The following is an 18,256-nucleotide window of genomic DNA, read 5'->3' on the forward strand; positions in this document are numbered from 1 at the left end:
CATTGCTATAAGGAGTGAGTTTTTCAAATCAAGAAGATTGAATCTTAGCCTACAAAAAACAAAATACTGCAGATGATGGAGATATAGAATAAAAACAGGAATTTTCGGAAACTCTCAATGTTTGTGAGAGGTTAGTATTTAACAAGGAGATCTTTCATCAGGATTCGAGCATCCTTTTTGCACAAATGCTGTGTCCTGCCCAAAATATTAACTTTACTTACCTCAGAATTACCACTTATATTTTCTTTAATACGTTGCCAAAGAATTGGGTAAACATGGGGATACGTTCTGTAAGTGTCAAGCTCCTAACTGATGATAAATATTATGTTTGAAGTATTATAATAATAAATAAGCACCATATCAGTTTCTTGGTGGATGATGGTTTCTGGTTTCCCAATGACTAACTATTTGGATTAGGATTGAGGTGATTAGTTTACTTGAAGGTGCCTGTTTCCAATATCTTTTGATGTGGTTTTCCAGTTCACTTTGTTATTGCCATTTTCATAACTTGTGTGTAATATCAGCATCAATTAACATTATTAGTAGTTAAAAGGAAATTATATTTTAGATTGAATTACATGTGCAAGACAAGTAGGCACAAAGCCCATTTGTCAAGATTTTTTCAATGATCAACACGTGGGATGGACCTTCGACAGTTGGAAAAAAGGAGAGAAAATACTTCAAATCATTCCAGCAACAATTGCATGTTGAAATGAGAAGACTATGGGAATGAATTAAGGCCTACCTCATTCTTAATCCATTTATTAGCTAATTTCCCTTATGAAAAGGTGTACATATTGTAATTTGTATAATAAAATCAGAGTCTATGCAGTCAGTGAGATGGAAATTAGGGATAGAGGAGGGGCACCCACTGGACATCAAGATTTTGTAATGTTATCTCAACAAAGTTGAGTAATGATAAATTCTGGGTTTTTTCGATATATCGATTTCAACTCTTTCAGATCATCTACAGAATTGATATAGATGAGTAGATTTTGTTATTTGCAAAGCCTACCACCTATCCTGTTATTAGCACAAAAAGCTCTGTCGGTGGGGATGTACAAGTACAGTTCAGAATAGTTCCTCCTTGACAGATTAGCAGTTTACAATTTACAGTTAGAAATGAGATAAAACAAATGAAGTAAAAACTTAAGCTCAAAACAGCATCCTTTTGCCCCCAATATAACAATAAGAAAAAATAAACTTGACAATAACATGTTTATCCAAGCGAAGTCATCAGGTTTGTACAGATAAACTAAATTAGCTCAGAAACCAGGTTCTATTTTATCTGCTATGCTGGAAAAATTAGTTTATGGCAATCTGTATTCATTTTCAAAAAGACTGCACAGAATTTGTACTTAGAATTGCAGAAAGTATGGGACCACAATTATGATATCATAGTTACAGTCTAATTACTAGAGGTTAAATTTAGTTGCATTTATGCAAAACTCTTAATGTGGCACAAAGTTACTTGTTTTTTTCTAGAATTATAAGTCAGATGTACTCTGCAACTTGTATTTTATTTATTTGTGTGATGTGAGTATTGATGACTCGGCAAGCATTTATTGCCAGAGGGCAGTTAAGAGTCAGCCACATTGCTGTGGATCTGAAGTTGCAAGTAGTTCAGACCAGATAGAATGACAGATTTCTTTCCCTATAGGACATAGGTGAACCAAATGGGATTTTACAGCAATCAATAGTGGATACAAGAGAAACAAGGACACATTGGGGCGATCCAAATTGAAAATGAATTCAATCTGTGGAGAGTACTACGGACTAGTGTGTAAATTACTTCTACAAATGAGAGGTTCTGAGTTAAGGCTGTTAACAGGTTAATTGAACATCATTGTTGAGAATTCCATGAAACACTGGAATAAAACTGACATTTTACTGCAGAGCCATTTATTTTTGTTATGGGTGACAACTCACTCTGCTAATTAATCAAATATGATCAAATACAGATTGTAATGAACAGGAAATTAAACAATCATCGAGCATGTTGTTGAGCCAGATGGTAAAAGGCTACACGCAGTTGTCTTGATTCAGTTACACAGAGATGTGTAATGAAGCGGATTAGTTGCATCTGATGTATGTAATCATTGACTTGAACAGTTAGATGTAATTATCTTGATTTTACAAAAATGTTTAAGTGAAAGGATATATAATCATTAAAACTGGAACTTTCAGTTCTAGGAAAAGCATTTGCCTACAACCCATCTTTGGTCTTTTGCTTCAGAGGTCTATGATTTCAAAGGTCTCCTGCACATTTATATTTCTGCTAAATATCGAACAATGGAGAAACAACAAGGATTTGTGCTGTTGCTTTCAGCTGCATTTTCTGTCATGGATTTAAATGAACATTGAAATTATAAGGAGTGTTTCTTAATGTAATCCTTTGAGATTTGCACACCTGTTTCTGAAAGCTTGAAGCAATGTAATGGCTGAGCCATGTAGACCTGTCAGTTCATAGTCTTGATCTCTTTTCGATAAACTTACTGAATGCAACTCAGGAGAAAGTGAGGACTGCAAGTACTGGAGAGTTAGAGTCGAAAAGTGTGTCGTGGACAAGTACAGCAGGTTAGGCAGCTACCAAGGTCACTGTTTTGGGCATGAGCCCTTCGTCAGGAGCATGGAGGGGGAAGGGGGCTGAGAGTTAAATAGAGGAGTGGGGGTGGGCTGGGGCAAGGTAGGTGGGAAGGTGATAGGTAGATGCAGGTGGGGGTAATTGTGATAGAATAGGAAAGGTGGAGCACATAGGTGTAAAGGAAGATGGACAGGTCGAGAAGGAATGTGGACAGGTCAAGAAAATAGTGCAGAGTCGGAGGGTTAGATCTTGGTTGAGATGGGGGAAGGGAAGATTTGGAAACTAGTGAAGTTGTAGTTGATGCCATATAGGGTCCTGAGGCAGAAGATGAGGGATTCTTCCTCCAGTTGGTGGGTGGCTTTGATTTGGCAGTGGAGGAGACCTGGGACGTGCATGTGTTTGGGGGAGTGGGAGAAGGAGTTGAAGTGATTGGTCACACAAAATGGGGGTTGTTTGTATCCTGCCTCCTAGAGATGTTCCCTGAACTACTCAGGGGGTTGCTGTCCTGTCTCCCTGATATAGATGAGACCACATTGAGAGGAACAGACTCAGTAAATGAGGTGGGTGGATGTGCAGGAAAATCTCCTCTGGATATGAAATGGTTCTTTGGCACCTTGGACAGAGGTGAGCGGGGATGTTGAGTTTTGCTCAGCAGTAGCAATATTACTTCCATCCCTAGTTAATCTAGGGGCATAAGAAACTGAAATCACAACTGGCAAGTTTCCTTATCTGAAGGACCTTCGTGAACTATTTGGAGTTTTACTGCAATCTTGACAGCGTGCAGTGTAATTTAGCCAATCAGATTGCTGTCCCCTGCTACAGAAATGGTTTGGCTACATTGATTCCATATAGTTGAATAGTTTGCAAGCATTGATTGCCTGCTCTGATGTGTGAAAAATGGTAATTTTCACAAGAAATCAAGGATAGAGGGAAAACTGATCTCCTGTTCCTTTGATGCTGCCTGACCTGCTGCGCTTTTCCAGCAACACATTTTTAAGTGCAGGAGAAGAATGCCTAGTCCAAATGAACAAATTTACTGTGAAAGGAATGCAATGGAGAATATTCAAAATGTTACTAAGACTCAAAGGATTAATGAAAGGGAGAGATTACATAAACTAAACTTGAATATCCTGGATTATATTAGAAGAAATGATTGGAACAATGATTTTTTTGGATTTTGAAAGGAATTGTTAAGTAGATTCTACCCTAGGACAATAGAACATAATATTAAGGTCAGAACTAGGAGAAAGAAATTTTAAAAAAGCCTTTTTAATATAGTAAACACAAACTGTAGATGTGACTTCTGGTAATAATTTTATTATGGATGGAAATTAGGACACAGACAGTTATGATTTCATTGAATAATAGAGCAGATTTAAGGGGCTGAATGGCCTCCTCCTCTTCCTATGTTTCTACATAAGTAAGTGCTTAATTCTCAATGATGTAACTGAGCACAAGAATAGAAAAGTGGACAGAAATAAATCAAGTGATGCCTATTAATCATGTTAAGGAGTTTTGTTAATGCAAATCATAAAATCAAGGTCAAACTGTAGAACATGATTACTTAACAACCAAATCTTTGTTTTAGTAACTTTGGTCTTTGCACACAATTTGCGTGTGTCTTGGATCTGTTGAAACCATGGCAAATCAAGTTAGAACAGCGCCTAACACGATATCAGCTTCTCATTTTTTATTTATGGAAAATTTCTCCCTTCTGAAAGGGCACTCAAGATACATGTGAGGTTGTAGCCCTTAAGCATGTAGGTGAGCAGAGTCTGTCACTAGGGTATTCAGCCGCGAGGGGCACCATTGCCAGAATCTACTGTCCAAATATGGCACTTCCCAGCAAGAATCTCTGGATTCAAATCACTAGTCATCGTTCATGCTGACCTTTCCTTCATTGTAGTTCTCGACAAGCAGGTCAATTGTAAGACAGCAATTGCTTCCCTAGCTGAGATCAGCTCATTGAGCACAGAATTAGATTCCCTTATCTGTATGGCTTTGTGCAACTCTGCATTTAATCCGTTTGTCTCCATGTCACAGTTTGTATTTTAGTTTTAATGATACAAACTAAACACAACTACAGACATCCCTACCTGTATGATGTGCACCTCCTAGAATATCTAGTTTGTCAACCTTTGAGCACTGAGAAGAAGAAACTACATTTAATGGGCCTAAAGTTTTTCAAAGACTGGATTCAGGTATTTTACAGTGACAGCAAAGAGATGTTTTGTTAAATTGAAAGATTTAATTTACTGTCTATTTAGCTCATTTGCCTTCTCTCCCAGCACTGTTCAAGGTTCTAAGCACTCATGTTAATGATTGCAATTTACATATATTTGCTTTTTTTTATTAACTGTTTTGAGTGCTAAGGGTGTAACATCCTCTAAATTAGAAAACCCAAATGCATTTTCGGTGATTATATTGCTGACACATCCATTTTTAATGTGATGAAATTGAGTTCTGCAACCTGCTTCTTAAACTCATCCTAGTTTTACTTGGAGCTTGGACAACAACCTTGTTCACTTATCCAGTGAAGCTCAATGCAAACCCAAGGAACAATATTTAATAATTTTTTGAAAGCACTCCACAACTCTTTGATCTGAATAGGTTTGAACTTTGTTTGAACTTTAACTATATGCTCATTTTCAAATCTGTTGAGTTTGATACGACTCTCTGGGTTTCCACCGATCCCATTTTATGAATAAGGGTCTTCGCCTGAAACATTAACTTACCTAATACTAGATCACCATTTTCTGGTGTTCCAAATGGCTATGTTTGCTCTCTGTACATGTAGTTGCAGTGTCTGTGATGCCACTGCCATCAACAATGCAACTAGCTGGCTGCATCAAAGAAAAATGTTTTTAATGCTTGTTGATTACTATCCCACTGTCAACCACTCATTGACTCACCTGCAACCCTGATCACCGCTTACTTCCTCCTTGTTGACCCTCTCATTACACCACTCCAAACCTTTTAAGTCCTCCCTGCCTCACTGTCCTACCTTCCTGTTCCACTCACTGAGCAAAATGTGAGCTGGGCAATAGGGATGCAATGAGTGATGCAGGTAACAGGGCAACAAACAAGAGGTGGGAACAACAGGGTGCACAACAGTAACTCAGCTGAACCAATTTCATGGTCTGACATGTTTTCAGGAGATGATGTTTCCAAACTATGGCCAAGTGAGCACTTATAACTGCATTCTGAATGAATTCCTGAGAAATCCATTATGCCTTCTATAGGTAAACATAAGCTTCCACAGTATTCTTTATTATGGCATTGCAGTGAATCAGCGTTGCCATATTGAAGTTGCAGCACCACGTCGCAGCATTTGGTGCTACAATCTCCCACTGTTTAATGTTGGGCAACTTCAAAGCTATGTTCACTGTAATCGGGTTATGATGTGTCCTATATGTGTCTATCTATCTCAAAAATCTGTATGTTTAACAACATGTGAATGATATCCATTTACACTACTTATTTTCATTGCAGGAGTAGTTGTAAGAAGCTGTGACAGGATGATGTAACAAAAAAAAGATTGTGAGTTAATCACAACTGAATCCCATGGTGTTTATTTTTATTGGCACTTTTTAGATCAGCATTGCCTAGATGTCCGGTGGATAAACAAAGCTAGATGGTTGTGGGTTTGATTCCATATCTGCACTATGTTTAAAATTTGCAAGATTCACTGTCATTTATCAGTTCTGGGGTGGTCTGTAAGGAGGATTATCTTTCAATAATATAATTCGCTGTCATTGAAACAGAATTGTGGTTACCTGAGTGGTATAAAGTATGGTCTTATGGTAACAAACTGGCTCTAGCCTTTTTCTCCCCTTTGACTGGCTGATGCCATATGGAGGTAAGCATTCCTTTTGGGTGAAAGGGATATAGTTGAAAAAGATTAATGGGGTACATATGAATAATAAAGTAAGCTGAGTGTCATTTGATGTAAAACAACTTGTGTGGTACTCATTCATTCTTAGATTAAGAAGACATGTTTATATGGACTGAATTATCAACTGAATTTTTGGCTGAACATGCTTTGAAATGGGAAGCATTGTAAATAACATCTAATTTGCACAAAGAAAAGTATTTATAATTGGTCTTAGACAAAAATTACCAAAGCGTGCACACATGTCCAACACTACCTTGGGAAAAAGAGAAAGGACTGATAATTCCAAGATGCTCCTTATGTAAAAGAGTAATGTGCAAGCACCCCACAAGCTAGAGCTCAATAAGTTATCAAACACAGTAAGAGGATAGAAAAGTGAGCAATGTTGAAATGTTTTTAACATAATCCAGGGAATAGGTAGCCTCTGAACTACCAGCTTACTGTGAATGTAAAGCACACAGATGTACAGGATATTTTTCCCAGTTGATCTAATTATAAGATAAAACTAAGCATATATAAAATCAGTTGGAATGCATTAGGGTGAGACGTGCAGCTGATTTATGGTTTGCTCTGATATTCATAGGTTTTAGGCATGTCAGCAAGTTTGTGCTGTTATTTTCAGATCTAATTTGATTGATTTATTTTCCAAGGGACATGTACGATGGAAGTGAGTTTGTTTGTATTGCAACCAATTCCACTTCAAAGCACAACATTTTTATTGGTAAAAGTTTTGTGTTTAGTTATCAGTAAGTGCTACCTGGACCATTGTGTGTTATTTTATAACTTAGCCAAGAAATACAAAAGTAAATATTCGGTTAGTATCAGAACAAATCTAATTGTTCACTTCATGTTGCTGTAACTCACTGTCCCTTCTTCAAAGAAATTCACCCTGGATTTCAATTCAAAAGGATTAGGAATTTTTAATAGATCAGTGTATCAACGAACTGTCTAGTTTTGCACTGAGCTATCTAGATCAGGAAGAGTATTGCTCTTAATCTCTAATTGCATAACATCTGAGCAAGAGTCAGAGTGATCAACTTTTCCTTCAATCCCTCACTGATCATTATTTATTCATGCAGCGAAGTGTCAATGTGTGGATACGAAATTAAGACAGAATAAACCTTGCTTCAGAGGTCAAGTGGCTCACTGACAGCAGTCACACAGCTATTGGACTGAGGCATAGGAGGGCCATTGGTTCCCTAGTTACCTTACCTCAATGTAAATGAAAAAGGAGGTATAACAAAATTTCCTAATATATTTGGGGGGATATTTGCAATAATATAGTCTATATGTACAAAGAAGATTTTCAAAAAAGAAGTGCACATTATTACTTCGTAACCAGAATTTCAGATTTAAGCAGACATTGAGTGTTTCCCTAGAGGAGAGTAATTCAATACAAGGTCATTTTCCTTGAGAATGCCACAGTAGCAACATTGAGCAGAGGGTTAGTACAGGTTGCACCTCATTGTTTTAATCCGCCATGTAGCAGAGGGAACAACTCAGATAAGTAGAGGAAAGTGGTTCATGAGTTACTATTAAAATACTGCAACATTTTGATGGGGATCAATTAATTCTTCAAAAGGTAAGAAAGTTGAGAGTGTCTCTTTACAAATGTCCAGGTTATTTGTATTAAAGCCTCTGCCACCTTTTTCCAACAAGGAATAGCAGCAAAGTGTTTTTGTCCTCTGCACAAAGCTGCTGAAATGAGGTTCACCATCAGGTCCATGTGAATTCATTGCAGATTGATTAGTTTAGAGTCTGTTTCTTTATAGTTGGAAATCATGTGGTACTGTTCATAGTCATTTATTGAAGGATAATTGTAAGAGTTAGTTGTTAAGGTGGATCTGTGTTTCACACAGCTTGTCTCTTTAAGGCCACAGTATGTGCTATCAGCAAAGAAGTGTTTTAAGTAGTCACATCCTGAGACCAGTTGGCTGTTGTTGAGTGTACCTTTTCTGAATAGCAATTGAAGACTGACTTGAAACAAATAATGACTGTGCTTTCTGTTTTCAAAGATTGAACCATGATCCTTTGCATATTTTGGATCCAAGTGTGATAGAGTATACAATGAAAGTCTGTATGTGACTAATCTCAACAAATCCAAAATGTTTCCTTTTTTTATTGCCATTGTTTGCATGAAGTGTATGCCTCAAACTAGGGACCCTAGCATCTCTTAAATTGCAACATCAAAATATTATTATTGTGATATTGCTCCTTAGACTGCACAATAGGAATGTTCAAGCAGATGAGAATAGAATATAGGGCAGTGAATAAATTGAAACTATATTTAATAAATGGGCTGTTCTTCAGTTAATACCATACTGGGAGAACAGGGAAGTCTTTAACATGATTTGATTTGAATTTTCTTGATTAAATTGATGTTTTCAATTATAAATGCTTATTCCTAAATTGACCAAGAATATATTTCTATTTTGTATATTCTTTGAGGTAACTTTATTTAAAAAAAAGTCCATGTTCTTCAGATAACAAAAAGAACAAGTGACTTATGTCAAGTACTGCAGAGTTTGGGGAATATTGCAGAATGCAGCCATAACCTTGTAGTTCATGATGGCCCTGTTGAAATTGAGAACTGAGGAAATGTTATTATCAAGAAAAGAAAAAAAAAACACAGCGCACACAGCAGCTGCAGCTTTGCACTGTGTGGAAAATTAAGGCAGATGATTCAATTTGGCCCTTGCCCCAAGTACATTTTAAAATGCTTCTGTGTGTGCACAAGATAATGAACAAATATATTGAGATGGCACAAGATCACTACAACTTTCGCTGCTGATGAGCCTCATTGTTCCCAGTAGAAGCAGACTAGAAGCTGGGTTAATGGGGGTTAGGGTCGCTCAGTGCGACACCTTTCATAACAACTTAGAGGGAGAATTTGTCTCTTTTTGCCCCAGGCCCATGCGGCACTCAAATGGAGCATTTGATAAATGAAAGTGTATTTATTAATAATGAGGGGGAATGTGTGTATGCTTTGAAAGCAAGACATAGAAATGTGTTTTTATGACACTGGAGGAAAAATAAATGAAGTAAGTGTGCAGGTCCATTATGAGCTGAGGCAGGAGTATGCAGTAGAAGGATCAGCACGATTTAGAGATTAAACTGAGCTTTTCAAATGAAGCCACTTATATCAGGGGCTCTTGACAGTGGTGAGAGATGTGAAGCAGTGAAGAGATGATTACAAGCGAACATGATAGATAACTGCCGTCTTCGCTCTCTGACTTTGTATGTCTCCAATATAAGACAAAAAAGTGATCAACATTAGATAACTGGCTAGTTTCATTACTTCAAAGCAATCTTCAGAATTTGCATCTCTTGAATTTTCATCCCAAGTCACTGTTCTCAAAAAAAATTTCATTTTCATTCTGTTTCCTGTGCTCCTGCTAGATTTCTTTATCCTTTTTGTACATGATGCCATTTCAAAGAACAAGGCATCATGGAATCCTCAATGGCTGAAATTTCAACAGTTCTAATTGTAGATAACAATAATACTCTAAATTACTGACCCAAGACTGGAAATGGCCATTTATATAAAGCACCTGCCACATTTTCAGCTGGGTATGGTGTTCAGAACAGGATGGTCCAGAACTGATGAAGGGGAGGAGGTCTATTGAAAGGGATATAGAACTTAACAATGTGACTGTCTTGAACTTGAAATTGTTCATTTTCTTCATTTTTCTCCATTTATAGTGACCTAACTGATCTCGCTGACTGCATACGAATTTCATTGCTTTTGTGGCAGTATGAAAAAAATTAAGCAATGACATCTAATATCTCATTCCTTGAATGCAATTAACTTGGTTGTTTATAAGCATTATTGGAGTATCCAATACTCTAGTATTATTTCCCCCTATTAAATATGTCTGAGAGGTTGCCACAAAGGCAGGCAATTGTAAACCACTGACTACTTGTATTTATATAGCATCTTTAATCTATTTTACTCCAAGCCACATGATTCCTGAGATGAAGGATAATTTTTTTTATTTTGTCCCTGGAATATGGCTAGTCTAGCATTTATTGCCCATCTCCAAGTAACCTCTAGAAAGTGGTGAAGTATCTCCTTAAATCACTCCAGTTATTGGGGTGTAGGGACATCCAAAATGCTGTTAGGAAGGGAATTGTGGATTTTGACTCAGGAACTGTAAAGGTTGGATAGATTGGGACTGTATCCATTGGCCTTTAGGAGAACGAAAGATAATGTTTTTGATATGTTTAGGATCCTGAGGGGACTTGACAAGGTGGATGTCGATAGGATGTTTTCTCTTGTGGAAGAGTTTCGAACTAGGGGACATGGTTTAGAAAATAATCAATATCCTGTTTAAGATGGAGACAAGGAGTTTTTATTTCCTCAGCAAAAAGTTGAGTCTGTTGAATTCTGTTTGCCAAAGCAGTGAAGGTAGGGCCATTGAATATTTTTAGGGTTAGTTTAGATGGATTCTTGATGAACAACTGAGTCGGAGATTGTAGGGGGTAGAATGGAAGGAGAATTGAGTCCTTAATCAGATCTTATAAAATGTGTAGCAGGTACAAGGTGTTGATTACCTCCTTGTAATTCAAATGCTTATGTAAGGACATACTGGGATGACTGACCAAAAATCTGAGCCAAATAGGTCAGTTCTGAGGAGTGTATTAAATGTGGAAAGCAGAAATTTTAGGGAGGGTATTTCAGAGTTCAGGGCCTTTACTGGCAAGGCAGCCAGTGGTGAGGCTTTTAAAATTGAGGATGCTCGAGAGGCCAGAATTATAGGAACACGGTTGTCTTAGGATGTGTGACTGAAGGAGATTACTCAGAAAGGGAGGGGAGAGCATGGGAGGATTTGAAAACAAGATAAGGACTTGAAAATTCTTTTCTTGAAGTCAATATAGGTAACCAAGGGATATGGTGTGAGTTAGGGTAACGGCAACAAAGCTTTGGATGATTTCAGATTTATGGGATATAGAATGTGGGAGACTAGCTAGGAGGGCATTGAAATAGCGAAGTCTCGAGCAGCAAAGGCATGGATGTGTTTTTCTGTAGCAGATGAGTTGAGGTAGGGCAAAAAGCTTCAGTCTTCCTCACACATTTAACTGGAGGAATCTTTTACTCATACGATACTGGATGTTGGACAAGATTTAATTTATTAAGAGGTGATGGTGATCCAAAGCTGTCATCAGTGTACATGTGTAAATTCTGTTTATGTTGCTGAAGAGTACTATTTTATGAGAAATAGGAGCACTAATGATAGATTCTGTGGAACATCTGAGCTAGTTCTGTAACAGTTGGAAGAGAAACCACTGCAGATTGATTCTGTGGCTGCAATTAGATAAGAACAGAACCAGATGAATGCACCCATTTGAATGTGTTATAAATATATCTTGCCTCCTAGCTCCGTCTTATTCTGTGAATAGAAAATCTGCTGCTGTCTGTACAGCAATGACTGTGTTGAGATATTTACTAATGAATATCATTTTATTTGCAATCAAGATAATGTGACTAGTGCTTCTATACATGGGTTGCAGCTGGAGAGGCAAGTTAACATTACTAGGAGATATGGCTCACACTTGTTTTTAGCCTGTACCAAGGTTTTCAGAGAATCAAAGCCCAGGTGGGGAATAATTCTGTATCTGTGTTGGGGCAGACAACCAAATTGTAGGTTAGACCATTTAATTTTATTTAGATGATTAGCAACTCCTGTATCCAGAATTATGACGAGAGCTTGTTAGGATAAATTACAAATGATTAAGACAGGTTGGCTCGCCTTGCCAGAGGGTGTGTGGACTCCTGCTGGCAGCCAGCAGGTGTGAAGGAACATGATCTGTCAAATCAGCTGATGACCCTCTTAATTCAGAGCAGTGTGAGCCAAAAGAACAAGCGTGTTTAATAATTGGTACTTAGTCTAATAGGTTAATTGCAACTACATTCATTCTAATTTGCATTCTTGATCAGCCTCTCACAGTTAGTGTTACTTGGACAGATTATTTTTCCCCCTTCTTCCTCAGTCTCGCCTCCTGCTTGTTCATTGCAGTGGAGTTAATTGCTGACATTCCCCGAGTCATTGAAAGCATGTTGATTTAATGAATGTTAAGTATGCAGCTCCTGGGGTTTTGAATGGTGCATATGCTGTTTGTTTATAGAGGAAACCTTTTCGGTATAATTGTGGCCAGGTGGCTGCTGCACTATTTATAGAATAAATGGAGAGATGGGGGTTGGGAACATACAGGCAGTAACATCAGATTATTACATGCACAATCTTTGAACTGCAAATATATCGCCCTTATCTCATTGTAATCCAATTTTTAAAATTTGTTGTGACTTACCAGAGTGTGCACTTCCCCTGAATGCTTTGGCTGCAGCAAAATTGAGTGTAAGTTTTTCTTGATTTTTGATACTTGGTAAAATGGTATTTATTTTGTCATAATTCACTGGGGTAATGTACTATAAATCAAATGCCACTATTCCCAGAGTTATCACAAATGTGAAAATTTAATTAAACTATTGAATTTCCCCAATTCTACCCATCAGTCCCAATTCAAGTTAAAAGACTATGCACATCACGTTTTTCTCGTTATCCAGAAAGTAATATTACATAGAACACAGAAAGATACAGCGCAGTACAGGCCCTTCGGCCCTCAATGTTGCGCCGTTCCAAGCCCACCTAACCTACACTTGCCCACTTTCCTCCATGTGCCTATCCAATGCCTGTTTAAATGCCCATAAAGAGGGAGAGTCCACCACTGTTACTGGCAGGGCATTCCATGAACTCACAACTCGCTGAGTAAAGAATCTACCCCTAACATCAGTCCTATACCTACCACCCCTTAATTTAAAGCTATGTCCCCTCGTAATAGCTGACTCCATACGTGGAAAAAGGTTCTCATGGTCAACCCTATCTAAAATCCTAATCATCTTGTACACCTCTATCAAGTCACCCCTAAACCTTCTTTTCTCCAATGAAAACAGCCCCAAGTGCCTCAGCCTTTCCTCATACGATCTTCCAACCATACTAGGCAACATCCTGGTAAGCTTCCTTTGCACCCGTTCCAGTGCCTCCACATCCTTCCTATAGTATGGCGACCAAAACTGCACACAATACTCCAGATGCGACCGCACCAGAGTCTTATACAACTGTAACATGACCTCAGGACTCTGGAACTCAATTCCTCCACCAATAAGAGCCACTACGCCATATGCCTTCTTCCCAGCACTATTTACCTGGGTGGCAACTTTCAGAGATCTGTGTACATGGACACCAAGTTCCCTCTGCTCATCCACACTACCAAGCATCCGACCATTAGCCCAGTACTCCATCTTCTTGTTACTCTTACCAAAGTGAATCACTTCACACTTAGCTACATTGAACTCCATTTGCCACCTTTCTGCCCAGTTCTGCAGCTTATCTACATCCCGCTGTAACCTGCCACATCCTCCTCACTGTCAACAACTCCACCGACTTTCGTATCATCCACAAACTTGCTCACCCAGCCTTCTAGCCCCTCCTCCATGTCATTTATAAAAATGACAAACAGCAATGGTCCCAAAACAGATCCTTGCGGAACACCACTGGTAACTGCACTCCAAGATGAACCTTTACCATCAACTACTGCCCTCTGTCGTCTTCCAGCCAGCCAATTCCTAATCCAAACCTCCAACTCACCCTCAATGCCATACCTCCGTATTTTTTGCAGTAGCCTACCATGGGGAACCTTATCAAACGCCTTACTAAAATCCATATACACCACATCTACCACTTTACCCTTGTCCACCTCCTTAGTCACCTTCTCAAAGAATTCAATAAGGTTTGTGAGGCACGACCTGCCCTTCACAAAACCATGCTGACTATCCTTGATTACATCATTCCTATCCAGATGTTCATAAATCCTATCCCTTACAATTCTCTCTTAGACTTTGCCCACAACAGAGGTAAGACTCACCGGCCAATAGTTACTAGGGTTATCCCTACTCCCCTTCTTGAATAAGGGAACCACATTTGCTATCCTCCAGTCTTCTGGCACTATTCCTGTGGACAATGAGGACATAAGAATCAAGGCCAATGGATCTGCAATCTCCTCCCTTGCTTCCCTGAGAATCTTAGGATAAATGCCATCAGGCCCAGGGGACTTATCTATATTCACCCTTTCCAGAATTTCCAACACCTCTTCCCTACATATCTCAAAGCCATCCATTCTACTTAAGTGTGACTCAATATTCACATCCACAACAATGTCCTGTTCCTGAGTAAATACTGACGAAAAGTATTCATTCAGTGTCTCTCCAATTTCTTCAGCCTCCACACACAACTTCCCACTACTATCCTTGACTGGACCTATTCCTACACTAGTCATTCTTTTATTCCTGACATACCTATAGAAAGCCTTTGGGTTTTCCCTAATCCTACCAACCAAGGACTTTTCATGTCCCCTCCTTGCTGCTCTTAGCTCTCCCTTTAGATCCTTCCTGGCTACCTTATAACTCTCAATCGCCCCAATCAAACCTTCACACCTCATCTTTACATAGGCCGCCCTCTTCCCTTTAACACGGGATTCCAATTCCTTATTAAACCACGGCTCCCTCACACGACCCTTTCCTCCCTGCCTAACAGGTACATATTTATCAAGGACACTCAATAGTTGCTCCTTGAACAAGCTCCACATATCGATTGCACCCTTCCCTTGAAGCCTACTTTCCAAGCCACATATCCTAAGTCATGCCTCACTGCATCATAATTTCCCTGCCCCCAGCTATAACTCTTTCCCTGTAGTGCACACTTATCCCTCCCCATCACTAAAGTAAGAGTCACCGAATTGTGGTCACTGTCCCCAAAGTGCTCACCTACCTCCAATTCTAATACCTGGCCTGGTTCGTTACCCAAACTTTTTAAACCAAGAGTAAAAAGTAGACAAGTTGAATTGCTAACCTAAAATTATCTATCTTAAAACATTTAAAGCTTCCATTCACACATACAAGCACTCAAAGAGAGACTAGACTTGAAGGGAAGAAATGGGGTTAGCATGTATGGACATTTCGGTCAGCATGTACCAGTTTGAGCCAAAAGACCTGTCTCCGTGATGTCAGTCTCTATGACTCGCTATGACTCTAAAGGGAAACACAGTTCACTAGCACAAGTTTGGACCACAGGTGTTTCTTTTGTATATCGAAAGGGATCAAAGGTTATCGGGAGAAGGCAGGAGAGTGGGGTTAAAAAAAAATCAGCTATGATCAAATGCAGTCTTGTCCCATTCCTAACTCTGTTTGATTCTTTGAGAATTAATATGTCAGGTGTCAAGTTGCTCTGTAAATTTAATCCATTCTGCATATCAGAACTTGTAGACGGTTGGGGTCAGTGTGTACTGGCAATAGTAATGAGAAGGTTCTAGGGAAGCTGAAACATCCAAAGGTGATAAATCACTCTGAGTGGGTGGACTGCACTGCAGTGTTCCGAAGGAGATAACTGAGGAGATCATGGATGTATTGGTAATCTTTCAGGAGTTACTAGAATCAGCGAAGATCCCAGGGGACTCTAAAATGGCTAATATAACACCCCTGTTTAAGAAGGGAAGGAGGCAGAAGACAGGAAATTATTGTCTGCTTAGCCTGACCTCTGTCATTGGTGAGGTGTTAGAGTCCATTCTGAAGGATGAAATTGCAGAGTACTCAGAAGTGCATGGTAAAGTAGGACTGAGCATAGCTTTGTCAAGAGGCGGTCATGCCTGACAATCTGTCAGAACTCTTTGAGGAGGTAACGAATTTAGACAAAGGAGAGTCAATGAATGTGATTTATTTGGATTTCCAGAAGGCCTTTGACAAGGTGCTGCTTGGGACGCTGCTATGTAAGATTGTGCTGAGGGCAAGGTCCTGGCATGGATAGAGGATTGGCTGACTGGCAGCAACAGAAAGTAAAGATAAAGGAATCTTTTTCAGCATGGGAGCTGGTGACTAGTGGAGTTCCGCAGGGGTCAGTGTTGGGACCACAACTATTCGTATTAAGCATTGTTAACGTAAAATGTGGACGAAGGAACTGAGGACATTGGAACTAAGTTTTCAGTTGACACAAAGGTAGGTGGAGGGAGAGGTTGTGTTGAGGAAGCAGGGAGGCTGCAGAAGGACTTGAACAAGCTCTGAGAATGGGCAAAGAAGTTGCAGATGGAATACAATTAGAAAGTGTGAGGTTATGCACTTTGGTAGGAAGAAGGGGGTTTAGATTATATTTTAAATGGAGAAAGGCTTCAGAAATCTGAAGCACAAAGAAACTTGTGAGTCCATGTTCAGGATCCTTTTAGGGTTAAAATGCGGGTTCCGTTGGCAGTTAGGAAGGCAAATACAATGTTAGCAATCATTTTGAGATGGCTAGAATACAAGAGTGGGGATGTACTGCTCAAGTTGTATGAAGCTCTGGTCACAATGTCGCATTTGGAATATTGAGAGCTGTTTTGGGCCCTTTATCTAAGGAAAGTTGTGCTAGTTTCGGAGAGGATCCAGAGGAGATTCACAGGAATATCCCTGATGTGAAGGGCTTGTCATATGACTCCGTACTTGACTGAGTTTAGAAGGATGAAGTGGGGTGGGGGTGGGGGTTCTGATTGAAAAATGATACTAAAATGTCTGGATAGTGTGGATATGGAGAAGATCTTTCCAATGGAGGAAGTGCTTGCACCCAAAGGCCACCGCCTCAGTGAAGAGACAATTCTTGAGAACTGAGATGAGGAGGAATTTTTTTCAGCTAGAGGGTGGTGAGTCTCTGGAATCCATTTCTGCAGGAGGCTATGGCGGCCAAAGTCGTTGAGTGTCTTTAAGCTAGATATAGATTAGGAAGGTCTCAAAGGTCACACAGGAAAATGGGGTTGAAAAACATATCCATCATGATCGAGGAGTGGTGTTGACTCAGTAGTCAAATGGTTAAATTCTGCTCCTAGATCTTATGGTTGTCTCATCATAGAGATTGTCATCTGCCATTCTGTGCACACAAGGACTTCTCAGCCATGAATTTCATTAGAAAATCAGTCACCTGTTATGTTTAATCCTTTATTTGTCAACAGCATTATGGCAAGAACATGTTTCCACTGCCTAATATTTCTGAAATGTGTTGAACCCCAAAAATGCCAAGCTTCAGTTGGTTTTTGTTTTTGTTCCAGTGACTATCCACACCCACATTCTTTTCTCAATGCCACCAAAACCAGATTATTTGATCCTTTTTCCAGCTGTTGATATTTGATTCTTGCTCTGTGCAAATTGGAGGAATCATTTATATTATTCAAAGTGCAATTTAACATGATTTAACATGATTTCCCAGTCTTCCCTCCAACACCTTGATCTCAACAAATTGCCTTACCTGAAGCCTGTTTAACAATTACTGCTTTTATCTTCCCACCTGTCTCCAAACAATAAGATCATTGCGTACATAACCCCTGTATGTGGAAAGATGTTCAGAGTGTTCTTGCTTCTTCAAATAATAATCTATTCGAAGTACCAATTAAAGGAAAAATTTGAACATTTGATTCCTTTAGTGGAATATGAATTAGAGTCAGAGTACTGTCAGTCTAATCCCATTAAAAGACTGATTCCTAAATTAATATATTGTTGTGAACTATTTTTGCATATCCTTGAAAGTGTTATATAAATTCATAATTGTGTTTTGTTTCCCCATTCTTTTTACTGATTATATTTGGGTTGTGCTTCCAGAAAAGAATCAACAGTATAAATCTACCATGCTGCTTTTGGAGTGTAACCTTCCATCGGTAAATTTATCACGCTGTTCCCAAAGCTATAGTTGTTCATTCGTCATCCTGCAGTA

General features: G+C 39.0%; 1 protein-coding gene across 9 annotated transcripts in view; it reads left to right on the top strand.

The window, feature by feature from the left end:
- The window catches only part of fbrsl1 (fibrosin-like 1), a 1,050,756-nt gene that overhangs the window by 488,709 nt on the left and 543,791 nt on the right, over positions 1–18,256 (top strand). The gene's annotated exons all lie outside the window — the stretch shown is intronic.

The sequence above is a fragment of the Hemiscyllium ocellatum genome, chromosome 24, assembly GCF_020745735.1.
Source record: "Hemiscyllium ocellatum isolate sHemOce1 chromosome 24, sHemOce1.pat.X.cur, whole genome shotgun sequence".
Taxonomy (NCBI): domain Eukaryota; kingdom Metazoa; phylum Chordata; class Chondrichthyes; order Orectolobiformes; family Hemiscylliidae; genus Hemiscyllium; species Hemiscyllium ocellatum.